General features: G+C 47.1%; 1 protein-coding gene, 1 long non-coding RNA gene and 2 pseudogenes across 2 annotated transcripts in view; 1 reads left to right on the top strand and 3 right to left on the bottom strand.

Annotated features, from left to right (window-relative positions):
• The window catches only part of LOC128777755 (class I histocompatibility antigen, Gogo-B*0103 alpha chain-like), a 345,882-nt gene that overhangs the window by 133,625 nt on the left and 191,210 nt on the right, over positions 1 to 21,047 (bottom strand). The window lies entirely within an intron of this gene.
• The window catches only part of LOC109261985 (DLA class I histocompatibility antigen, A9/A9 alpha chain-like), a 288,568-nt pseudogene that overhangs the window by 133,625 nt on the left and 133,896 nt on the right, over positions 1 to 21,047 (bottom strand).
• LOC128777761 (uncharacterized) overlaps positions 1 to 21,047 on the bottom strand; it is a 114,729-nt gene that overhangs the window by 28,556 nt on the left and 65,126 nt on the right. The window lies entirely within an intron of this gene.
• Positions 1 to 21,047, top strand: part of LOC109249536 (DLA class I histocompatibility antigen, A9/A9 alpha chain-like) — a 59,224-nt pseudogene that overhangs the window by 33,429 nt on the left and 4,748 nt on the right.

Below are 21,047 nucleotides of genomic sequence, written 5' to 3'. Positions count from 1 at the left end.
AGCCTTAGGTGAGAAGTATTATTGAGCACAACTTGGCAGCAGTCATGGTGACCGGGCCAACTATATGGAACCTTTTGGAAGAGGTGACCTGTAGAGTCTACCTGGTGAACTGGAAGGACCCTGGGAGCATCTTTTGTGGACACAGCTTCTCCAGGACCACATCACCACGTGCTGTGTCATTCTCGGAGCCACCAAGGAGCCGTGGGCTGTCCATCCTGAACAAAGCCATTCCAGGAGGAGACATCAGGCCCGACTGGACACTTGCCAGTGTGGTGTCAGCCTCCTAACCCTGGAGCCCAGGAGTGGGAATCCAGCACAGGAAGTTTTCTCACCAAACTCACCCACACCCCTCTGCCCAATGCACAGCAAAGCCAATGACTGAGACCCCAGGGTCAGCAAGGAAAGGGTTTATTTGAGCGGTAGCCTAATGAGAGGTAGGAGGCCAAGGCTAAATATCCTCCCTGAAGGGGAAGGAACAAGTTTTTTTTTTTTTTTTTATGTAATCATAAGGGATGAGATTATGTACATATTGATGGAAAGGGCGGGACACGTAACTATTGATGAGGAAAGATGGAGCGTGCGCATCAAACAACCATACGTGTCACATACAGCCTGTGTTCCCGTTGGGGTGGAACCAGCTTCAGCAGGAGGATAAATGTAGCCCCTGATCTTCTGAGGTTGTCTTGGGACAAGGAGGGGGGCACTGGGCATGCTCCGCGAGCCGGTATAAAGGGGATGGGGTTTCTGGCTCATTATCCTGATAAAGAATGCAGGACCTCACTTGTTCACAGGCTGGAGCCACAGCACCTGACCTTGAACCCAGGCTCCTGCAGGGACAGGAATCTGAAAAGAAACGATAGCTGAGTGGGGAGAAACAGTCCTCTGAAAAATAAGCTCTAAATGTTCTGCTAGCTTCAACCGCATGAATGCTGTGGGGTGTGGATTCAGTTTGCTTCTGTGACCAGCACAACCAAGGGTCCTTCCGCTCTTTCTAGAAGGATCTGCAATTCCTGCGTGTGGTTTGCAGTATCTCACAGAGCAGAATGCCCCTCGGTGCTGCGGAGGGAGGAGGTGCCCAGCCTCAGGAGGTAGGGAAACCCTGTGCTGTCTTGTGTAACTTGGGACAGATCTTTGGACGATTGCACAATTATTGACTTTAGAACTGATAAAGGACATTTTCAGCTTTCGCTGTTTGTGGGCCCTGCTCGTGGGCTCCCAGGGAAGCTAGACTTGCCAGGATCAGAATGACTTCCCAACTGGAAAGCATGGGCTCTACTTCTGCCCTGAGCACACATTGTGCCTCTGCTTCAAGAGCAAGGAACCTAAAAGACACATATCAAACTAAAATAAGAGTAAAATTCTTCCTAAGTTCTGCCCCCATATCTTGGAAGCCTGCAAACTTGCACGTACAGAAAACACAGTTGAAGTTTGTAATTTTCTGGAATGTCTTTCATTGTGATGGTGTCTGACTCTTTTCCTAAAAACGCAAATACTCTGCACAAATATTCCTTCCTTTGAAGCACTATCTTCTTTGTGATGATTGTGTATCCCGGGCAGCTGTCCTCACTATGGCTTGAATAAAACGCCCTTCCACTTTTTTAGAAATTCTGAAAGTTTTTTTCATTTCGCATGGACAGAACATTACAGAAAAGTAAACTGTTCAATTCTAAACATAATAGTAATGCACCAGGGCTTCCCTTTCAAACCAAGGGCTGTCCTGTGCCCTTGCTGCCACCATGGCATGAGGGTGTGACTGATCCAGGTTTCCCTGTGAAGAAGCCATGTGGCTCTCACACTCAGCCTTGCCCGTCAACTTCCACGCTCTTGGGCCAGAAAGGATCACTGGACCTCCGGCTGCCTTATTCTGCTCTCTCTAGTTGGTTGGTGAGGAGAGAGGCCATTTATCGAGGCCCCTCACAGATGACTACAGTGCTGGTCTCTCAGGCTGGAGGAGCCTCTCACTCTCAGAGAGATGTCTGGGGTCATGGAACCACGGTCCTTTCCTTTCCTCCAGGAGGAAGTGGGTGCACATTCCAGCTGTGTCCCCAATCCTTGAAAACAGACTTCCTGAAATCACAAGGAAGACGGACCTGCTGCAGAGTCTGGAGCATTTCAGAGTTCAGAAGGGAATTTGCTGTAGACGCTTGTTGCCCTGTCTACCTTGTAAGAGTGCAGAGGTTATAATGTAGTGTGAGATTGTGGGTCATTGTCATACAGGGGAAGGAAGAGAGCAAGTTCTGTACTGGGAATCCAACTCACAGACATGTCATTTATGGTCATGACTGTATGAAAATTATAGAGAAACTAAAGGGGCACTGTTTTCTACTCACATCACTTATGATCAATTCTTTTAGTCATGATAAAACCGAACCTAAAGAATTTCTATCATCTCTTCATGTTGCACAAATTGGACAGAAGATCAGGGTCAAACCCAATGTCCCTTCATTTGAACGGTCTTGCTCTTTGCTGCAGTTCACTTGACAGCTTTTCAAAGTGACTCCACAAACAACACACATCCACCAAGTTCATGAACCTCTGAGGAAGACATGCCCTGAATGAGTTCATCTCATGTTGGGACCAGCTCAAGGCAAGATTTGTTCCTTGTTCCTCTTTTAAATGAACTTGACTCCACGGTGAACAAATTGTCTTTCATTTCTTCTTCCAGAGCCCGTGTCAGCTGATTTGGAGCAGCACCGGGGATCTGGGACCCATCACAGCATCGGGAGGAAGCATATAGGACAAGCCAAGGTGAAGCCCGTTGTGGCACCGAAGAGAGGGATACACTGCGTATCATGAATGGGAGGTGCTTTTCCTTCCCACTCTGTGTAAGAGAGATGGCCAGCTCTTCAGCACCTTTTCCTCCTCCCCACTTTGTGGAAGGTCCTTGGCGCTTGCCCTGTGCACAGGCCTGAGAGACAGGAGATTTCCTGAAGTCCTAAGGATTCCTGAGAATCATGCTCAGGGTCCAGATAGAGGGACTCATGGTTCTTGCACCAAAAGCACCTTTGTTCCTTCTCTGGAGTTTGATTAACCAGTTTTTGGGAAACCATGTGAGAGATTAGAGATTTGGAAGATGTCATCTCATTGAAACTCAGCACATAGCACCTTCTCCATTATTTTCCAGCCAGAACATAAGGGACTCCAACCTGACAGACTAACAAAGAAACACATGGGCACAAGCAGATCCAGGGACATTTCAAAGTCTAATAATGCGACCAAAGTGAACTGAAAGGAGAATATTTATTTATTTATTTATTTACGTATTTATGTATTTATATGAGAGAGACAGAGTGAGAAAGAGGGACAGAGGAAAAGAGAGAAACTCAAGCAGGCTCCAAGCTCAGTGCAGAACCTGACTTGGGGCTCAATCCCACCAACCTGGGATCGTGACCTGAGCTGAAATTAAGAGACTCAGCCAAATGAGCCACTCAGGGGCCCCAAGAATGGAGAATACATAGACGCTTAGGGAGATCACAAAGGTACTGAACTAAAGTAGTCCCCTTATTTGCAGGAAATATGTTCCTAGACCCCAGGGGCTGCCTGTGATGGCGGATAGTACCGGACCCAACGTGTCCTATGAGGTTTCCTGTACGTTCCCACCCATGATCAAGCTTCATTTATGAATTAGGCACAGTAATAAATTAAGAACAATAACTACAAAAGAAGATAAGAATCCTAAGAGTATACTGTAGTCAAACTTATGCATAACTGCCCCCAACGAATCTGATGTACTGCGCCCATCCTGCTTGTTGTGATGATGTGAGATGTTAAGAGACCTACGTGAGGAGATAAGGGAGGTGAGTGAGGTCAGCATTGGGATGCAGCGTGAGGCTACTATTGACCTTCAACCTTATGTCAGAAGGAGGATCATGTGCTTCCAGGGCGCACTGGACCTGAGCAATAGATAGCACAGACAGCCACACCAGGGACAAGGAAGGACAGCTATAGTGACCATTTTATGTGGCCACGTGAGAGTGATGAGAATGTACCAGGAGACTTGGGACCCAGGTCACTCCGTGCATGATTGTACATCCTCTTAATGATGATGCATCCAAGGAAGATTCTAGCACACAGAACTCATGATGAAGAAGCAGATACTCAGGCAAAATCATTCACATGTTCAGATCACACAGCCTGTAGGCTGTTTATCCAGAACCCAGCTGGGCTCCAGCTGTCCTTTGCTTATGGAGTCTGCTCTCCCAGCCCACCTTGCTGCCTGTCCAGCACTCTAGCCTGGTACCAAGTGACACATGGGTCGCCCAGATGCAGGGCAGTCACCACAGCAACAAGCCTGGGGAGAGCGGACATCCAGGAAGGGGGCGGACCCAGACTGTGCCCTCCCTCCCTGAGGGCCAACGTCCACTGGCATTGTCCTGTGCCAGAAGTCATACAGATGAGGCACAGGACAGGGATTGAGAGCCATCTCCACCTGATTCTTCAGCAGGGACCAGGCAGGTGCACAATAACGACACCCCAGGGAAACCAGGGTGTATCTTTTCAAGAGGTCACCATGTTACTGTTCAGGACTCCTTCACAGGGAAAATAGTCCCATTCTTTATCTTCAGTGGACCAAGGATCAGCTGACCCTGTATCCCTGAACTGGACATGCTTCCCCACGGCCTCTCATGACACCTGCTCAGAAGTGTGTTCATTACCAGAGCCACGTTGCACCCATACTGGGCATCCACGAGGAGACAAATGTGACAGACTCCCTGCCATCACATCAGGTGACTCTCAAGGAGAGCATGACATCTGCGTTGTCCATGGATCAGACGTCTCTGCCGCACTGGCTGCTGGGAGAAGACTCGGCGGGTGTGTTCCAGGTGCCTCACATCATCGTCCCATCCACAGCCCACAGCCCAGCCCTGCCCAGACTTCCCACCCTCTACAGCGCAGTCCTGAAGCTTTGAGTGCATGAGAACCTAGGTGCTTGTTGACAAGGCACCTTCCTGGGTGCATCTATCCACAGAGAACCAGCTGCACCACCTCTGGGACAGAGCTTGTGAATGTGCTCTTGAGCGGTGCCCCAGCGGTGCTTGGAGACCACACCTTGAGGAACATGGTCCTGGAACCATGCTGCTGACGTCCTAGCATGTAAGCAAATTCTGTGAGGATCTTGTTAAAAATGCAGATCCTGATCCTGTAAATCTGGTGCTGTTCCTGAAATCCATTCTCCTGGGCATGTAATGTGGAACGTAAAGATTCAATGTTAGTCTAGATTCCTTCACCTTCTTTATAAGGGGTTTCACCCCCTTCAAACTCAGTGTTCAAAAGTCACATGGCCTGACAATCAACAGTTCCATTCAGAAAAGCTGATGAATCTATGAGCTTCAGTCAAGGTCATCTGTGTGACCTTTGGGCAATCCTGTCACCGTAACTGCACCGAGTCTCCATTGCTGTGTGGTGGTAGCAGCTTCCCATCATTGGCGGATGGCCGCAGTACTTTTTTGCATTTGCCACATGGGAACACCGAGCTGTCCCATCAGTGAAACATGCTTCAGTAGCAGGTGGCAGATCTGTGGACAAGTCCCTTAGAGCCCGGAGGTTCAGGTAGAACAGCTGAGGAGCTGTCTTCTCCCGACCCATGATTTGGCAGTTGGCTGAGGCCTCCGGGTACGAGCTTGGCACTCAAGAAATTGTGCCATGTCCACTTCCCAGGGAGGATTCCGTACACTTTTCATACCTTGGTGATGTGAGAAGACCCCTTGTGAGGTGAGAAATCCTCCGTTGTTCTTTGGGGGGAAAACAATTGTTACTCAGGAGGATCTGATGATGCCGATGCACTTACATCTCTGAGGGCTGGTGTTCCTCAGAACTGGAGAGAAGCCTCCAGCTCAAATGCCCAGAGCACAGGGAGGAATACGGGCGTCTCCCTGATGAAGGCTACAAGCAACAGTCAGATGGGGAGAGTCACGGTCATTGCAGCTTTTGAGGACGATGGAGGACAAGGCGGAGCTTGTTTCAGATTTAACCCCCCAAGGCCTCCATTGAAACTTTGCCGCCTTTTGGTGACTCAGTGCAGATAATGTAAGAAAATGTTCATGTACAGAGAGATTTTTGGCTAATACTATAGAGGCAGTGGATGAGAGGTGGCATGGCGGCGTCCTTCTATGTCAGTATGGGTTATATGTAGTCAGCTTGTGCCCAGATCCCGGGCCTCCCTGTATTTCAGTTGGAGAAGCCTGAACACGGAACCACAGGTGCCTGAATCCACCTTGTTCTCACAAGATCAGATCACGGGCTAGGACCTTTTCACCCCAAATCCTCTCTCAGGTGAGACTTTAGTAATGGCAGGAGGATGGGGTGGAGTTAGTTCCTCCCCAGAAGACAATTATCAAAACTGAAGAAAAACGTTAAAATAAATACTTGAAATCCATGAAAAGTAACTGCAGGCAGGAAGAAACAAGAGAACTTTAATCTTGAATAACCACCACTACAATGGACGAGAACCACAAGTTCAGAGCTTTCTCCCCTCTGGCTGCTCCCCTCCCCACTGTAACTGCAGCCCAGTGGCTCACAGGGCAGATGACAGCAGTCACAGTGCCAAGAAGCTGAACATTTAAAGGGGAAATTTGAAAGTGAGGGAGCAACAGAGTTGAGATCTGAAATCTGAATAGAAACTCGGTCAAAATCCCTAGATGAGCACCACACTCTGCATGGCTTGGGGACACTCAGGAGACACTGCTGATAATGCAGGAGGCACCAGAGGGAGGTCTCATTTTATTTTTAATTTTATTTTTTATAACAAGATATAGAAGTTTATCTAATAATTCCCATCATTTTCTTTTTTTTAATACGAAATTTATTGTCAAATTGGTTTCCATACAACACCCAGTGCTCATCCGAACAGGTGCCCTCCTCAATGCCCTTCACCCACTTTCCCCTCCCACTGCCCCCCCTGCCCCCCTGCCCCCCATCAACCCTCAGTTTGTTCTCAGTATTTAAGAGTCTCTTATAAAGCGTCCAACTCTTGATCTTGGGACCATGAGTTCAAGCCCCACATAGGGCACAGAGTTTACTTGAAAGATAAGACTACAATGGGTGAAGGATGGTCAGACTTTGTGGCTGGGAGGACATTTAGAAGTTTGGGGGAAATACTAGGAACAAGACAACCACAGAGGAGGTGAGAACCAAACTCTGAGGAGAACCTACACAAACCCTTGACTGACGCCCAAACCACACAGCTGGAGGGAGGCTCACTCAAGACCCGGGATAAAATGCAGACCCTGGAGGTGGGAGAAACTGGGTATAGATAACACCAGTCAACAATGTTCACGTCATAGTGGAGTCCATGCTAGTGAAACACTTTTAGGAAAAACACAATCGTCAAAAAAAAAAAAAAAAAAAGACAATAGATTTCAGATTTGCTAAAACTAAAATGCACAATCCACTTTTGAAGGACATATTTTATGGGGCACATGGGTGGCTCAGTCGGTTAGCGTCCGACTTCGGCTCAGGTCATGATCTCATAGTCCGTGAGTAGAGCCCCGCGTCGGGCTCTGTGCTGACAGGTCACAGCCTGTTTCAGATTCTGTGTCTCACTCTCTCTGACCCTCCCCCGTTCATACTCTGTCTCTCTCTGTCTCAAAAATAAATAAACATTTAAAAAAATTAAAAATAAATAAATAAAGGACATGCAGAGAAACAGAAATGTGTGACTATGCAAAAATCAACACAAGCATGTTCCCTGTGTGACGATTCCCAGATGTTGCAATCCACACCAAACTTGGCCACGAGCATCAAAAAATGAATAAATATATGTTGAAAGAATTTAAGAAAATCGAGTTATCAAAGGGTGAACAGAAAGGATACCTGAATGAAGAAGTAGAATGTACAGAGAAGACCAAAATGACATTCTAGAACTGAAAGGGGAAAAAATGCAGTGACAGTTCAATGGGTAAACTTCACAGAAGGCCTGGGAAGGCAGAGTAAAGAATCAATGAGGTTGAATATAAATCAATAGAAATTATCCAATCCAAACATCAGAGAAAAAAGATTGAAGAGAAACTTACACAACCTCAGAAATCCACAGACAATAAAAAAAGGCAAACAGATGATCAGACTCCAAAAACGGGAAGGAGGAAAAGGGCAGAAAAATATTTGAAGAAATCCCATTTGAAAACTCCTCTAATTTAGTGCAAAAAGCTTGAGCATATAGATCTGAGAAGCTCATCACTCACCAGAGAAGAGAAGCAAAAGAAAACCACACTGAGGCTCTTCCATTTCCACATGAGAGAATCAAAAAGAAGACAGGGGCGCCTGGGTGGCTTAGTCAGTTAGGCGTCTTGGCTCTTGATTTCGGCTCAGGTCATGATCTCTGGGTCGTGTGATGGAGCCCCGGTTGGATCTCCCTGCTGAACATGAAGCCTATTTGGGATTCTCTCTCCCTGTCTTTTTGCCCCTCCCCTGCTCATGCACTCTCTCTCTCTCTCTCTCTCTCTCTCTCTTAAGATAAATATATATTTAAAAACAAAACAAAAAAACCCCCAAAAAAACCAAAGACAAATCTTCACAGTTGACAACACCTTCCACACAGGACGTGTGGTATTAAAATGTTCACAGATTCACTGATATTCCCCTCATGAAAAGGTGGAACTAATTCTCCTCCTCTTGTGTGCAGACTGGACTCAGTGACTCACTTCTCATGGACAGAATAAGGGGGACGTGATAGTGTGTGACTTCAGAGATCAGGTCTCAAAGGGACTGTGGTTTTCTTCTCCCCCTTCTTCTCTTTCTTTCCCTCTCTCAGATCCTGGATTTGGAAGAAGGCAGGTGCCCTGTCAGAAAGATCCTCACTTGCGGACGGGCCCACGAGTGAGGAGCTGAGGCTTCCCCCTGAGAGCCCGCAGACACTGAAGCTCCCTGCCAGCAGCCACACGGGGGGCGTGACCTTGACCCTCCAGGCCATGTCACGCCTTCGCATCACTGCGATTCTAGTTGCATCTTGGCTGCAACCTAATGAGACAGCTTAGCTGGAGCTGTCCTCATCCCCTGTCTTTACACTTTAACTATTATTATGTTTATATTATTTTATTATTATTGTTATTGCTGTAATGATGTCATATGAAGCTGCAGAATCATGTTATAATCTGTGGCATCGCAATGGATAATGACACAGACCTTGGAAACTGGACAGGGGTGCTGGCATCATAGACACTTTACACGAAGCAGGTGCTGAGGAGGGGGGCAGGGTGGAGTCGGAAGGACTGTGATGTGAGAGTTTAGGAGGAAGAGATGAGCAGAAATGCTGGAAACGTTCAAGGAAAGGAGCAGAGACGTAGAAAAGGAACAGAGTCCTCTGGAGCCCTACAATTCTTCTGGGGAGAAGTAGGCTGAAGATGTTACGCCCTGTAGACACAGCCACATGTCCCACTGCGTGCTGTGTACAAACGTGCACTTTCAGGGCACCTGGGTGGCTAGGTTGGTTAAGCATCTGACTTCAGCTCAGGTCATGACCTCATGGTTTGTGAGTTTGAGCCTCAGTTCAGTCTCTGTGCTGACAGCATGGAGCCTGCTTCGGATTCTCTGTCTCCCTCCTCTCCACACCCCGCTCTCTCCCTCTCAAAAAGAAAGATAGAAACATTAAAAAAAATACGTGCACTTTCAGTTTGAGAACACAGGCGGAATGTAAGTTGATGGAACAGCTGTGCCAGGCAAACTGTGACACGAGGAGGCTGATATGTTAACACCAGGGGCAAAAGAGATTTGAAAAGAGAACACATTGCTGGAGATAAGGAGAGCCTCCTGGTGAGAAATGTAATAGAATGAGAAATGTCACAAGTGCAGACAGAAAGGAGACCAGTGGCCGCCCAGGGCTGGGGGCTGGGACGAGGACCAGATGCAAAGGGGCATCAGGAAACTCAGGATAAGGGACCTGTCTCTATTGCCCTCATCTTACTAGTTCCATGGGTCTAAACCATTGGTGACATTCCTCTAACTGTGCATTCACACCTGGGGCATTTTATCTCATCTGGAAACCTCCAAAAATAAAACAATAGGGAGGAAATGACACAGGAAAGATACATTTAAACTAGTAAGTATAAGTGAGGAAGTAAGTTTTAGGTCAATGTATTCTAGATAAATAGAAGCTAGGAGAATTCATTGCAAGCTCCCCGCCATGAACTCATTTTGAAGGAAGTCCTGCAGGCCACAAAGAAATGACACCAGATGTTAACTCATAAACAGAGTGGAGTAATTAACACCAGAAATGGTGTTATTCCGTATATGTACATTTTCTTCCTAACTTCTTTAAAAGACATACGACTGTTGCAAACACTAAGAGGTACATGATATTATCTGACTGACAATGTATGTTGGTGACACATGTAACAATACTAGCACTGAGAAGGCTAAGTGAAACTCTATCCCTGTATGTACTGGATGGAGTTCAATGTTGCCTTAAGTAGATTGTGAAAAGTGAAAGATGCAGGTTTCAATCCCTACAACTTCAATAAAAATTAACGGAAATAAGTGTGGCTGAAGAGCCACCAGAGGAATCGAAGCATAAACAAAAACTAATTGCTTGAAACAAAGGAAGGTAGAAAAGAGGCACAAGAATGGAAAAGACATGACACACTTCAGAAACAAAGAGCAAAATGATAGACCCAAGTCCTACCATGTCAGGAATCATATTCAATATAAACCAAGTAAAATTCCAATCAAAAGGTTGATGTTATCCGAGTGCATAATTATCAAGAGGACTATACACTGTGTAGAATAGAAACACTTGAGCTACAAACCCAAAGATAAGTTAAAACTTAAAGGGTTAAGGAATGAATATCCCATGGGAGTAAAAAGTATAAGAAGTCTGGACTGTTGCATTAACCTGAAGCAAAATAGGCTGTCACATAGGGAGCATCGCTAGAGACAAAGAAGGACTTTCTGTAAGGACAAAAGGTCAGCATTGCAGCAAACCAAAGCAATGAATGGAGAAGACCCTCAGTACAGAGCTCTAAAACAGGTGACACATAAAGTGGAAGTCAGGTAAAGAGATGGAGAAATTAGCTATTATATTTGAAGATCAATACTCTTCTCTCATTAATAGAACAGGTAGGGATTACATGACTTCAACCATTTCATGGGCCAAAATAGACCACAGACTGGCCCTAAATAAACGTGAAGGCATGGAAATTATAGAGTACACTCTGTAACCACAGTGACACTAAATTAGTAACATGAGTATCTCTGGAAAATCCCCAAATATTTGGAAGTTAGAACACGCCTCAAACCCCTGGGTCGTCATGGCTTAGAGAGACAATCACAGGGAGGTCAGAATTGTCTGTACCTGAGTGACAATGTACAGAAATGACAATGTGAGGTCTGTAGATGCAACAGAAACAGAGGTTGTGATTTCACAGTTTGCAGGGACAGGAAGCCAGGCCTGAGGGACCCAGACAGCAGTCTGGGTTTCGAGGGTGCACCAAGACCCTGTTTTGAGGGTGCACCAAGGGGAGGAAGAGGCAGCACGCCAGGGTCCTGCGCTTTCCAGGTGGGGGAGGGGGCCACCTTCCAGGCTCCAAATGTGGGGGTCTGACCCCCTGGCACAGGGGCTTCCCCCTTGTCAATCTTGGGCATGGTGTTGAGATGCCTGGGTCCTGCAGGCCTGGGGAGCAGGGAGGGGACACATTTGGGTCCTGGGGGAAATGGTAGGCAGAAGCCTGGGCCTGACTCATGGCTCATGTCCTGGTAGCCCCTGCAGTGTCCAGCCTCCACCCCATGTCCTGTCTCTGAGCTCCAGGAACGCAGCCTCCAGGGCCCCAGCTGTTGGGAACCTCCCTGTTGGAGGCTATGGGGCTGCTCCTCTTGGAGGAGTGTTTCCCGTGTTCACAAAGAGAGAATGTCTCCAGGTGACACAGGGGTGGACTGCAGGTGGCTGTGAAATCTTAGCCCAGGGAGTGGGATCCGGAAACTCCAGAATTACAACCAGTACCCTTCAGGGTGCACACACCTTGCTGTCCCTCCTCTCAGCTCCTTGCCTCCTTCTGCCTCCCCAGCAAAAGGGGGTCTTGCTCTGGAAGAAAGGGAGCCCCTTAACCACCTCCCCTCTCTCTTCTTTCTCCTTCATTCCGGGATTTTGGAACTATTCGTATTGTAAGTATGGAAAAAGGCCTAAACCTAAGTACAGTTTCCTGACCAATTACAGAACTGACTCCTGTGAATAACCATCAGGTCCAAACAGGGACATCCACCAGGGCCCCACCCAGATACCCCTGTGCCCCTTCCAGAACCACTCGTCTCCCCACGAGGGTCCCCTAAGATGACCCTTCCCCTACTTCTGGCCCCTGGTTCCTCCTCCTGTTCTCTTGTTGGCCTTCATCCCCTAATGTCCCAATTTCCTACCTCTGCTCACTTCTCCGGGAGCCTCCTCAGATTCCAGGTCATTACCCACCTCCTCCTCCTCCCCTTCTTCGACCACATCTTAGGAGTGGACAATCCAGACTTGGTTCCCTGGAGGAGGATCCTGTAGCCCTGGAAGCAGAAGCAGGAACACCTGACAGGGACTCCAGGGTCAAGGTCCCAGTGGGAACCTGGGGAGAAGCCCAAAGGGCACTCGGGTTTTCTGTCGTCATCCTTGTGGCCACACGGGGGCGCTGTCGCTCTCCGGTCCTGCATGGCCAGGGGAGAGGACTGGGCTGACCTCAGTCAGGCTGAGCAAGCAGGGAAAGGGGGAATGAAGGTGCCTTCTTGGCAGCCCTGGGGGCAGATGCAGGGGTGGGGCAGGGAGCAGAGGAGAGGAGATCCTTGAGCCCTGTCCTGTGTCTGTAGTTTCCCTCTGTCCTCCCCACAACCCCTCTCTCCAGGCCCTTGAACAACCCCAGGAAAACTGAAAAGTAGACAGTTTTTCCTCCTGGACCTAGTAATTGTTTGAGGGCTACTGTAAAAAAGAAACGGTTTTATTTTAGAATAGTTTGAGATTTACAGAGAATTACACAGCGCTGAGTCCCTGTACGCCCCACACTTGGTTGCCTTGTTGTTAACACCACCCTCACTCAGCCTCATGCATTTACCACAGATGATGACGCAATAGTCATCATTCCTACTACTGAACCCCACACGGGATTTGTTTCATTGGTTTTGTTTTCTCTTCCAGGATCCCATCCAGGATAGTCCACTCATATCCTTCAGGCCCCTCAGGCTGTGACCATTTCTCAGACTTTCCCCCTTTTTTTTTTTTTTTTTTTTTTTTGATGTTTGAGGAGGACTTTCAGGTACATTGTAGACTAACCCTCATTGTGAATTAGGCTGCCACAGGCTATGGGTTTGGGAGGACCACAACTGGACGGGCCATGCTCAACACAACATATCAAGAGCATACAGTGATCACTTGGTCATCACTGATGAAGTGACCCTTCACCCCCCGGCTAAGGTCGTCTTGCCCAGATTCTCCCCGTGAAGTTCTTCTTTATGCTTTGTCCCTTTCCACGAAGTAGTGTTAGAAGGAAGTCAGGACGTGCAGCCCAGAGATATGGGCTGTCCCACTATGAGAATGTGCATGCAGGTTGTTGTGCAGACAGGAGTTCTCTAATGAGTTGGGTAAACACCTCAGAGAGGGATCAGCAGCTCCCATGCTTAGTCTGTGTTTGGCTTTATAAGAAGCTGCTGACTGACGCCCACAGTGACTGTGTTACTTTGTATTCCTGCCATTAGTGACTGAGGCTTTCTGTTGCTCCAAGTCCTGGTCAGCAGTTGATATTATCAGTGTTTGGATTCCCGCCATTGATAGGAGTGCGATGGCAGATCACTGTTGTTCCCTTTGCATTTCCCTAATGACACCTTCTGTGAGCACCTGCTCATGTGCTTATTTGCCAGGAGTATATCTACGTGGTGAGCTGTCTGATCAGGCATTTGCTCATTTTTTAAAATGAGTTTGGCTTATTGTTGCTTTTTAAGGGTTTTATGGGTGTTCTAAAACAAGTCCTTTATCACACATGTGATTTGCAAATATCTTCTCCCAGTCTCTGCCCTGAACTTCTTTATGAACTAACAGTAGACGTATATGCACGGATGTATTTTTTTTTGGGGGGGGCGGGTAGGAGAAATGACTCATTGTGATGTATTTTGGGGAGAGAACTTGGGTGACTGGGGGATGAGGGATTACCAGATGACATCTTTCGTTTTGGATATCTGTGGTTATCTGCTGGATTCCCTCGTATGTGCTGGAGTGATGTTTTCAAAACATAAACTACTTTAAAATCCCTAACACATGACAGATCATCCTCAGACCATTAATTAAGACTCGGGTTCTGATCTTCTACTTTAGGACCAATCATCTTTTCCCTGAACTATTTTGCCTTTGAATTTTCATTTCTGAAGCAGGTGGGCTTCATTGTATGAACAAGTACTCCCATGAGAATAGCTTAATATGCCATGTAACATACAAAACCCATCATCTAGAAAGTATTTAAACTGACAAGATAGTAATAAATGAATAAAGGAGCACACCCCAGAAGCACGAGAAAGATCGTGCTTGCCCCCGCCCTCCCACCCCCAGAGAACAGGGTCCTGAGAAATGGAGCAAAGTCTCTGTGAGTCCCCTGCCCAGGACACAGACAGGCAGGCCCAGTCCCCGCCCCCCCCCCCCCCGCCCCCAGCTCAGTGGCCTGAGCTGCTGACTTTCCTACCATCTCCTTCCTTTCTAAAGTGTAAAGAAACATGTATAAACTGGTTATGATGTGTACGTATGATGTACAATATATATGAGGTGATGTATATTCCCTGTAGAAAAATTAAAAATGAGAAAAGCGAATGAGGACAAAGTAGAAAGGATGGTAATTCTCACACCTGAGCTACTCTGTTGCATTTTCTCCTAGTCTATGATAGATGCTCCTGCTGCTGGAGCTCTCTCTGTCTCTAAGGTGATGAGGACAGAGCTCAGGGGTCCCAGCCCTGCTCTCTCCAGATGCCATTTCCCCAGTCAGTTCACTGTCCCCCTCCTGAGAGGGCTGCTTCTCACTTCCTCCCCCCTCCTCAGTCTCCTGCACCCCTCCCTGCTCCCCTCTCTGAGGTGATGAGCTCCTTTGTTTCTCACTCTCATGAGAAGTGCACCTCCTCCCTACCCTCTCGCCCATCTGCACCTGTGTCCTCACCTTCTACTGAGGGTGGAGGCGCCCCTCCTGTCTCGGGCTGCCCCTCCATTTGGGCACCTGCATCATCCATTTCCCCCTCTCTGCTGCCTCAGCTGTTCCCCATACAAACACGCTGTCCTGACTCCTATGCAAAAACATGAAACACAACTAAATACATGCAAACAAAATCCTCCCCTAAAAATCCAACATGTTGACATGACTCCGCCAACTCCTGCCCCATCTCTATTGCCTCCGTGCAGAACTTTCCTCACTCTGTTTCTCACCCACCATGTTGTCTTTAGCAAATGATAGAGGCACAGAGTTTTAAAAATTCTGATACTCCTGCAGTACTTGAGGTCAAGTCAGGTGTCCCCAATGTTCCTTGCGCACCCCACATCCTGAATCTCAGAGATTCATAATCTTACCATCTTCACCACTGCTAATGGCTCTGTTGTTTGGCACAGTGGGGGATTTTCTGCGCCCAGTCCTCATTTACAACCAGGACCCTTACAAAAGCATCTATGGAAATTAACTGCTGTCCCCCACCCTTTCCATTACTGGAAGGGCACATAGTATAAAAAAGCTCCAGCAACATTTTCTACTTTATCTTTCACGGTCAATAGTACCTGGTACATACGGGCTTGTGTCCGTTTGCCATGCATACTATTAAAAGGAATGATTCTGAGGCCCTTATAATCTGTGTTAACTGCGCATTATACAGTTGTCTTAACAATTCTATACCCTTTACTTCCTCATCCAAAGGCTTATATTTACTGAGAGCACGCCCTGGCCTGTGGCTGCTGATTTGCATGTCTCCACCATGGCAACATTGTTCAGAAATGTATCTGATGGACCCTGCTCTATGAGTTCTTCACGGAAACCAAGGGTTTGCTGGAATGGTTGTTGCAGCTCTCATAGGCATTATTGCTGTGACTGTGGCCGCAGCTACTGCGGCTGTCTCGTTGCACCAATCTGTGCAGACAGTACAATTTGTGCAACAATGGCATGAGAAATCACTCCAACATTGGAAGACACAACGGGATCTTGACAGTCGACTGTGCAGTGAGATTGCAGGCCTACAACAGGCTGTGTGATGCTGCTGGGAGATCAATTACTGAGCTACAAAGACAAATATTACAATGTGATTGGAACACTACATCAATATGTGTAGCCACATTACTGTTTAATAACACTAAATTTCCATGGAATGATGTTAGAGACACTTGCTCCGACAATCTAATGTGTCTATGGACATTCAACATCTGCAAGCACAGATATATGAGATTTTCAAAACCAATCTGGACATGTTATCCTGTTCTAAGGTCTTAGAAAGTATAACAGAGGGATGAGGAAAACTAAGCCCTGTAGAGCACGTTAAGATTTTTAGCTTCTCTACTGCTATTCTGTTTGCATTAACATGCGATGTATTTATCTTTGCATCTACAGTCTGTGCCAGAGACGACGAGCCTGTCAACATATCGACCGACGACAGTTCGGGTTATGCAATGTCCTCCTACAGTCCATCGTATACAAAGAGAAAGGGAAAGATGCTGGAGAACAGCAGGCCGGATGCACTGTAAGAATGTCCTGAACGAAAGGGACAGAGCAGCAAGAAACTGAAAGAACTTTCATTCCCAGGACAGAAAGCCACTGGGAGTTATGGTTCTCTCCAGAAGGACATCATCCGGGCGCCACCCTGGGAATAAGAATGTTTTATCTGGTGCCAGATGTACTCATGACCCAGTATGGAAAACACTGCAGGTACATGACCCGTCAAGATGCCAAATACTATGTTGTATGTGCTTGCTGTTGTCAACAATTTGCAAAAATAAAAGTGGCTTGAGCCAGGGGCCCGAGGCTTTGGCTCCTGGAGAGTCTTAGCCCCCTGCTTTGCAATCCTCTCATCACCACACCTCTAGGACCAGTCTCTCTACATATTCCACACTCTCATTTTCTTTGTGTTTATTTATTACCAATATAGGTACCATTTGTGTGTTTTCTGTGTGACATTTCGTGTCTTCCTTTCCAAAGGGTTCTCTAATATTTCTAATAATCTTTTTTTTTTTCTTAGTATTTGAATGCAGCTTACACACACTGTTCCATTCCTTTCAGGTTTACAACATAGTGACTCGTCATATAATCCAATAATTGCACTCTTGGGTATTTATCCCCCAAAGTGAAAACACCAATTCTTTTATTTTTAAGGTTTATTTATTTTTATTGAGAGATGGAGAGAGAGTACACAAGCAGGGGAAGGGCAGAGAGAGAGGGAAAGGGAGGGAGAGAGAGAGAATCCCTAGCAGACTCAGTGCCGTCAGCCCAGCGCCTGAGGTGGGGTCAACTCACAAACTGTGAGTGCACATGTCCACACTAAGGAGCATTGTATAGACATTGAGATGCTATTTCCACATCAGAAATGATTTTCGTTTCACTGAGTTTTGAAACATTTAGAAGTAGGAGTCCAAGGAAATGTTTCTACTTTTCTGTTTTCCCTGTATCATCATCACGGGGCTGGAGGACAAGGTGCACAGGGACACAGACACCTCAGCAATGGCACGGGCTCCTGAGCTCTCCTCTCCTGCAATCCCTCCTCACCCCTGAGCCTGACCCCTGTGGACTCCAGGGCTGCTCAGAAACTTCTTTCTCTCCCCACTGACACCCAGGCTTCTGCTCAGACATCTCTACCTGGGTTACAGTCCAGACCCCACTAAAGCTTCTCAGTCAGTATCCACCCAAGAGCAGAGCAGTGGGGGATGTCCCCTTACCTTTCACCCCACGTACGGCCACAGGACTAAGGAGAGAAGACCCAGCTGCCTTTCTCCTCCTCAGCCAGGCCCTCCCTAGGGTCTCCTTCAGGTCCAGCAGCTGGACAGGGGCCCGGACACCAGGGGGCGCCCTCATCCCAAATGATGTTCAGTGAGTGACATTGTTTTCAAAAGCAACAGGGATACAACCTGTGTTCCCCCCACAGACAAATGGCTAAGGAAGATGTGTGGTATACACACACACATATATACACACACACTAGAATATTATGCGGCCACAAAAAGGATGAGATCTTGCCACTTGTGACAACATGGATGGACAAACAGGGCAGTGTGTCTGCTACGTGAAAGAAATCAGACTGAGAAAGACAAATACCACATGATCTCACTCCTATGTGGAACTTACAAAACAAGACAAATGAATAAATAGACAAGCAAACAGCAGAATCAGACCTATAAATACAGAGAACTCGCGGATGACTTCCAGAGGGAAGGAGGTTGGGAGGATGGGCACAGTGGGTGAGGGGAGTGGGAGACACAGGCTCCAGGTATGGAAGGAACAGGTCATAGGAACAAAAGGCACAGCACAGGGAATATCATCAGTGATACTGCAACATCACTGTCTGGTGACAGGTGGCAGCTACACTCTGGTGAGCACAGCATGGTGTAGACAGAGGGTGAAGTCCCTGGGTGGCAGTGGGTTCTCCGCTCATGGTCCCAGGGTCATGGGATCCAGCCCCACAGGAATCAGCCTGCTTGAGATTCTCTTATTCCCCACCCCCCTCCCTCTTTGCCTCTCTTCCCTGCTCTGGCTGTCTCTCTCTCAAAAACAGAGAATGTATTCAGAATTTGAGTCACTGTGTTGTGCACCTGCAACTAATGTAATCGTGTCTTTCAACTATATTCACAGTTAAAATATTTTTAAAAAGAAATTAATTAGGAAGTATAAACTGTAGGGGTGCCTGGGTAGGTAAGTTGGTTGGGCATCTGACTCTTGATTTCAGCTCAAGTCATGTATGATCTCCTGGTTCCTGGGTGTGAGACCTGCATCCGGCTCTGTGAATGGGTGCGTCCTCTCCCATGACTGCAACTGCAGAGAAAACATGCACAGTTACAATAAGGCATGGGAAGGCTAAGTGAGACTGGCAGAAACACAGACCCCTATACATGCAGGTGTTGGTGTGGGGTGTGGGGTCAGAGGAGACACTGGGATGCAAAAACAACTAACTGGATGAGAGAGGAAAGGGACTGGACATAGAAATGAACAAAACATCCCAACATGGCATCAAGGTTGGGGGACATAAACTTGTCAGGCACCCATTAGGCATCAGGCACCATTCTCTGCACGACATGGTTCAAGACAAAGTCTCTAAGGAACAAGGGGACTGTGAAGGGGTGGAGGAACCAATTTCATACTCAATCAATACTCACTGGAGGAGGAAATGTCCATCTCATCAGGCAGTTCAGTACCATCGACCTCAGTTTGACCCTGCACGTCACTGAGGGTCTTGGCATTGTTTTCACTTGACATAAATGTGATGGACAATCCCCTCGGGCAACTGGCCTGCACAGGCCTCCTGGAAGGGGACAGAGGGTAGCACTGGAAGACCCCAAAGTAGGAAGACACCCAAAAGGAGGGACGAGGGTGTAATGTACGAAGACATAGGAAATCAGGGGCTGGGAGTTGCACTGGGATGTCTGTGTGGTGTGCAGCTTACCTGATGCAGGTAGGTGTGGGAATCGCCAGGCCGGTGGTAGCTGATGGCAGAGTTCACCTGCTTAATGTCCATGCCTTGGCCACATATGTTGCTGGCCACAAGAATTCGTTATTGAAGACCTTTAAACTACTGATACCAAGAAAGCCTTTGTCAGAAAGACAATCATAAAAATGTTCACAGTCCTTTATCTCAGGGGTCTCATTTCCTCCCAAGGACACAAGACATCTTTCCATCTCTCACTCACCTCTCCTCTCGGGGCCGCCTACAGTGGTGGCAATGGCTGGCAAGTTCTCCTCCACTAGGAGCTGGGCCAGGGCAATGCAACGCTGCACAGACTTCACAAAGATCTTGCCTGTGTGTGGAGAGTAGGGGGATGTGGGCCCATGGGTGTGTGTATGGGGGGAGAATGACAATGTGCCAGAGTGGGAGATTTCTGGAAGTACACCCTCCACATGAAACCACTAAGTCCCTCTTATTCCCCACTACATGATTCCTTTATTCCTCTAAGGATAATTACTCTTCCTTTCTCTCCTTTGCTTCAGATTTTCCTCAGCAAATCAGTCTCTGAGGAGATACAGAGAACAGTAACCAAATCTGGCAGACATGTTAGGAGACAGGAATGAGATACTCCATGACAAAGGGATAAGTATTGGAACTAGGGTCTGGAACGACCATGAACAATATTCCTGCTTATGAAATATTAAACCTAAGACCTACCCTAATTGTGGGAGTAGTTTTAGTGTGAAAAAGTTGCACAATCCATAATCTGAAAAAAAGCTTCTCCTCAGGGTGTGATACAAGAAGAAATAAACATATTTAAGAACCCTAACAGGGCCAATGTATGTGGGAATATTTAAGGATTTAAAAGTCCTCCAGATTTTCTTGAAAGTTTATTTACTTATTTTAAGACAGAGAGAGACAGAGTGAGTATGAGCAGGGGAGGGGCAGAGACAGAGACAGAGAGGTCAAGAGAGAGAATCCCAAGCAGGGTCCCCACTGTTAGCACAGAGCCTGACACAGGGCTCCATCTCACAAACCATGAGATCAGGAGTCTGACCCTTAACCGACTGAGCCGCCCAGGCTCCCCAAAACACTAAGTCTTTAATTATTATTGATGGGTTGTACGTATTTTAAAATATGCAATTGACGACAGAAGAAACAGCAGCCCCCACGTTGGGAACTGGTCTGACACTGACAGCTGGGCCTCAGTGTGGACAGAAGCTGACTGATGCCACCACTGGGCCATATTATTCCTGTGGGACAGGAGCCAGTCATCTCACGGAACATCGACAGCACACAAGGACACTCTGAAACCATGACACTTTGTCCAATTACAGACAAAAACAAGGCACCGTATGATCCACCAAATACCAAACATCTCCCCGTGCTGGTTACTGAACAATCGCTGCTTTTACCATTACTTTGTTTATCTCAAGTTTTTATTTAAATTCCAGTTAGTTAACATACAGTTTAATATTAGTTCAAGAAGAATTGAGTGA

This window comes from Panthera pardus, unplaced genomic scaffold (genome assembly GCF_024362965.1).
Source record: "Panthera pardus isolate Hobbes unplaced genomic scaffold, ASM2436296v1 HiC_scaffold_17, whole genome shotgun sequence".
Taxonomy (NCBI): Eukaryota; Metazoa; Chordata; class Mammalia; order Carnivora; family Felidae; genus Panthera; species Panthera pardus.
The sequence above is the reverse complement of the archived record's forward strand: the minus strand, read 5'-3'. Positions and strand labels throughout refer to the sequence as shown.